At 45.4% G+C, this 5,320-nt stretch overlaps 1 long non-coding RNA gene across 1 annotated transcript; it reads left to right on the forward strand.

Moving 5' to 3' along the window:
- The first annotated feature begins 607 nt into the window (after positions 1 to 607).
- LOC115546519 (uncharacterized) lies at positions 608 to 3,072 on the forward strand. Its single transcript, XR_003977233.1, has 2 exons — positions 608 to 1,139; positions 1,978 to 3,072. It is a non-coding gene; the product is annotated as an uncharacterized LOC115546519 (long non-coding RNA).
- The last annotated feature ends 2,248 nt before the right edge of the window (positions 3,073 to 5,320 follow it).

A 5,320-nucleotide genomic window follows, 5' to 3' on the forward strand; every position in this document is an offset into this window, starting at 1 on the left:
TCTAGATCCGTGTTGTAAACGTTCACTCCTCTCCTCCTGGTTTCTTCAGGTTCAGTGATGCCCACACGAGGATGAGGAGGAGGCCCCCAGCATCACAGAGTTCCACTCCTCTACCCACGTGTTGCCCTTGGCCAAACGGCCCGCTACACCTGCCACGCCGGCGGCACGCCCGGAGCCCACAGTAGAGTGGCTCCACAATGGCAGGCCCCTGGAGAGGGACGGCGCAGACGACCAATCAGAGGCCTGGGTGGAGAGGGGCTTCCTCTTCGTCAGAGGTGGGAGGTACGGCGTGAACATGGTCTGCTGCATGGCGAGCAACAGCGCTGGCACGGCCAATCACAGCGCTGAGCTGCTTGTCTTTGGTAAGTTCTGGATCCAAGGAGAGATGTTTGTTGTTGATGTTTTCATAACATTGTTGTTAATGTGTTCATAACGTTATTGTTGAGGTGTGTGTATCTATGTATGTGTAGATATGTATATGTATGTATGTGTTCATATCTATGTATATGTACATAGAGCGCAGGAGAACAGTACTAGTGATGATGATGATGAGGATGAAGAATGGTTCAGCAGCTCATCATGTGTGGTTCTCCCTCAGATGCCTGTGAACTCACACTGGACCCCAACACGGCCTACAGACGACTCTCTCTGTCTGAGGACAACAGGAAGGTGACGGCGGTTGGAGAGGAGTAGTTAATACTTACCACCACTTGGGCATGTTTATGAAAATATCAACTTCCGGTTGGGGGGAGGGGGGTGGTGGGGTGTTTATGACAGCACTTCCGGTTGGTGTTGTTATGTCATGTATAATGTCTGCGTTGCGCCTGTAGGGGTCGCAGGGTGCAGGGATCTGTAAGGTCATTGGGTGTGCGCTTAGGGGGCTTGTGAGCTTGTATTGTGGGTGTGTACCTCAAATAGTTTAAAAAGGGGTAAGACGCCTGCTGTAGGGTCATAGCATTCAACAGATTGTCGTCAGTGTTCTTTTCGTTCAAACATGGACTGCTCATCAGAAGATACCCAAGGATCAAACAGCGCTAACTGGATGTATAGGGACCCACGCACCCTGTCGCCCCTGTCTTCCACCGCCAAGGACTACTCTGCATCGAGCATTGTGGACGGTGAAAGCCAGTTGTCTGAGGGTATGTCCGGCTTTAGTACCCCTGTGTCTAACTATGTCAATAGGTGTGGAGATGAGGCACTGCTAAATGCGCCGCTCAAAAAGACGAGGCCTGTTCCAGGCTTGAGAGACCGGAGTGCTGGGGATTCATTCACACACGTTGGCGTATACGGCCTGGAGTACGTAATATCACGGGTCGATGGATGGATCATTTTGAGAGTTAAAGATTGTGCTACAGAGTGGCAGTTGAACGTTCATGAGTGGAATTTTTTCTTTGAGATTTTATGCCCCATGCTAGACGGTGTCAGGGGCACTTGGCATGTAGGAACCCATGTATTCCAATGGACTTTTCAGCATGAATCGAGGCTTCATCGCATGGATGCAAACCATCATACGATGAGACCCCAGGAGTTCATTTTTCTCAGACGCAGTGTTGATACAGACGAGCTACCACAGTGCTATGATATGCATTGCATCGGTAGCTCTCCTCTACGCAACAGTGGTTTAAAAGCTGCTGATTATTTTGATAATGTCTTTTTCATACAGTGGGCTGATTTGTCATCACTACGTGGAATTTTTGCAGAGATTGATTCATTGGTTAAGACGAATGAAGAGCCAGGGCGCACATCTGATGAATACAGAATGCGCCTGTTTGAGCCGACTGGTGATGATGAGGGGGTATATGGTGTGTTTGAGTATGTTTAGGGCTATGTTAGCATTAGAAAATGTCTTAGAGGTATAAGAAAGTGGGCTACATGCTAGTATTACTAAGTGTGTTTTTGATAGGTTGTGTATAATATGCTCGTTGTGTGTTTTCTTTTTGTTCATATTCTAATGGTATATTCTGATACGCTATGCAGCACAGGACAATGATGAACATGTACAAAGTGGGGGCGAGGCTATGGAGACTGGTGATTTAAAGGCTGTACAACCCGTACAACACTGGCTTCAGGAGTATGCCGTCTATCTGGTCGGATTGAAGCTGTCCTTCCTACATCGGAGAGGACAGTGAGCTGGAGGTGGACACTGCTATGAGAGATGACGGATGGCCTGTTTCAACACAGATCTGTTTAAACCCTGCGGTGCTGGGTGTTCTGCGATTTACCACTGGTATCTGCGTGGTAGCCATCATCAGACATCAGAAGTAAGCGGACTGCTGGGGGTGCCAAAGTGAATGCCCAAGTCAACGACGCCATTACTGCCTGCATGGATCGACACATCATCACTACGAATCCCATTACGATACCATACGTGATGTATTGGATAGACCCCCATTCCTGCTACTTCTAGAAACTGTTTTAAAGAAGACTATAGGGTTGACTGTGTCCCCAGGAATAATCAATGGTGTGGTCGATTGTTTTCTATGTGATTTATTGGGCGACACCTATGATACCGAAAAACTGGACGAAATAACCAGCGAAGGTGTGTCCGATACACATCTGTATTTGATATATGAAGCCACACGAATGTGGCGTACAACATTGTCATTCGGTAATACAAGGCCTGGTGTCAAGCGTCGTTTATAATGGGGGTGTTGTTTTCTTATGCATATGATGCGGATAGCAAGTATGTATCAGATAGACTAGCCGTTTTGATGTATGCTGCCATAGAAAATGATACGTTTGTCCATCATAATGCTTATATCAAATGTATGTATAAGGGTTGGAATGATTTGGTCATGAAATTCTTGTATGATAACCCTACTGATCAAATGTTAGCTGAAATATTTACCAATTTCCCCGATGGGGACTGTTTTACCGTCGGGCATGTCATGTGTATATGTGCTTTTGTATCGGATGTCTTGAAGTTGAATAATCCCTCAAACGCAGAGGGTATTAGAACTGCTCGCATGATGTCTTGTAAAATGGTGCAGAAAAATAAAACTGCCTGTAAACTTTATCTGCGCATTGTATCGCGTGGCCAGACATTTTAAATAAAAGGATGGATAACTCTGATCAGTGTTTCAGTATTCGTTTTTTGTTGCAGTCATACGACATGGATAAACTGATTCATAAGACTTATTATGACCCCGCCGGACCAGGGGGTTACGGAGGTATCAATAAGCTACGAACAGCCCTAGCGCATAGTGAGGGTGTAGTACCTCCTCTAAAATATATCAAGAAATGGCTGCTGAAACTGGATCCCTACACTCTGCATGTACCTGCACCGATACATTTCCGCCGAAATAGAGTATTGGTTGGTGGGGTAGATAGACAGTTCCAGGCTGATTTAGTGGATATGTCAGAGTACGCACCCGAAAATGATGGTGTGCATTTTCTGTTGACGTGCATCGATGTATTCTCAAAACATGCATGGGTTTGTCCATTACCGTCCAAGAGGGCTATCGACGTCGCTAAAGCTTTTGGTGATATTCTCAGCGAAGGGCGTATCCCCGATAAATTGCAGACTGACGCTGGTAAAGAATTTTATAACAAGATCTTTCAGCGTTTGATGGAGCGGCACAACGTCAAAAATTTCTCTACATCTAACGAGACCAAGGCCAGCATAGTGGAGCGCTTCAACAGGACTCTGAAAACCCGCATGTGGAGATATTTAACAGCTGCCAACTCCAAACGATATGTGGATAAACTACAGGATATGGTCCATGCTTATAACCATTCATACCATAGATCGATAAAAATGACCCCGGTCAGTGTTGATAAAAATAATGAGAAAACTGTGTTTAATACGCTATACAAAACCACTCAAGAGCCGATGGTGGTGTTTAGATATGATGTTGGTGACACGGTTAGAATTTCAAAAGCCAGAGCTACATTTCGAAAGGGGTATGAGCAGACATTTACAGATGAATATTGTGTAATATCGCAGCGCATAGCAAGGTGTCCTCCAGTCTATAAGCTGCAAGACTATGCAGGTGCCCCTGTCCATGGAACATTTTATGAGAAAGAGCTACAAAAAGTTATAGTGTCTAAAAACAAAGTGTATAAAATAGAAAAGATTATAGATAGAAAAAGGGCGGGGTCTAAGAATCTATTATATGTCAAATGGCTGGGATGGCCGGATGCCTTCAATTCATGGGTAGCTGAAAAGACACTAGTCGACGCGTAAGAGACATACAACCCAGTATATCCAGAGTGTACTATGTGTCTGGAGGTGTCTGGGGGTTTCTATGTGACTCTGGCGAGTAATGCATCGGCAGGGATCTACCCACAAAATAAGATATGGAATTTTAGAACTAAATTAGCAAAATCTATACACACCAAGCAGCCCTATGAAGTAGGCCTAATTGAAGCTCAGTACCCATGCAGCTGGCATAGTTTTCCTACCGAGGACGCTACGATGACCGTTCACGATGGTAAAACGGGCCATAGGACATCATGTCTATTAGTTGGTGGGCTTTATGAGAGTATCGGATCGTTATTACTACAAATCAACAAGACTTGGGCCAAATATGATACTGGCGGTAGAGTTATACTACATCATGAAGGTATTAGAAACCGCATTTATGTAGAAGGAGACGAACACCTAGCTATCGTCTTTAGAGGAAAACTGGCTGCTATGCTGGGTTTCGATGCAGGGGTCAAGCTACCAGCCCATAAATCGTATGCAACATACGCCCCCCATCCCACCGATATTCACGGGGGGTGTTACAACATGTTCATATATAGCGACATTGTCGACCATCAGTTGGTCGGAGATAGCTATGTCCCCCTGCTAAGGAGTATTAATATAACCGACACCAGCAGGAGACACTGCATTCACATGTTCGACAAGCCGCATTACGTACACGTAGCCCGAGACCCTCTTGGATATATTGAAATCGATCTAAAGTCTGACCAGAATACAAATATAAAATTCACATATGGTAAAGTGATACTCAAGCTGCATTTTAGACCTGTAAAACAGTAGAATTCATAGCTCTATCTAGGGATGAGGGGGTATAGACCGCCTTACGACGAGAACAAATATGTTCAGTATTATTTAAACCAAGCAGGGAGTGGGCTACCTGGCTATGAGGGTAGCAGCACACAATATGGAGCCGGCATCGGAGGGATGTTCCGCAGCCTCTTTAGAATGGCTATTCCGTTATTTAGGCGAGGGGTTAGCATAGCAAAGCCTCATCTGAAGACTGCTGCTAAACATATTATAGGCGACGTTATGAGCAACATAGCCCATGCTGCATCTACGCCCAAACAGCAGGGGTCAGGCATGAGGGTATATGCCAGAAGAGCAACAAAGTAT

The sequence above is a fragment of the Gadus morhua genome, chromosome 7 (assembly GCF_902167405.1).
Source record: "Gadus morhua chromosome 7, gadMor3.0, whole genome shotgun sequence".
In the NCBI taxonomy this organism is placed as follows: Eukaryota; Metazoa; Chordata; class Actinopteri; order Gadiformes; family Gadidae; genus Gadus; species Gadus morhua.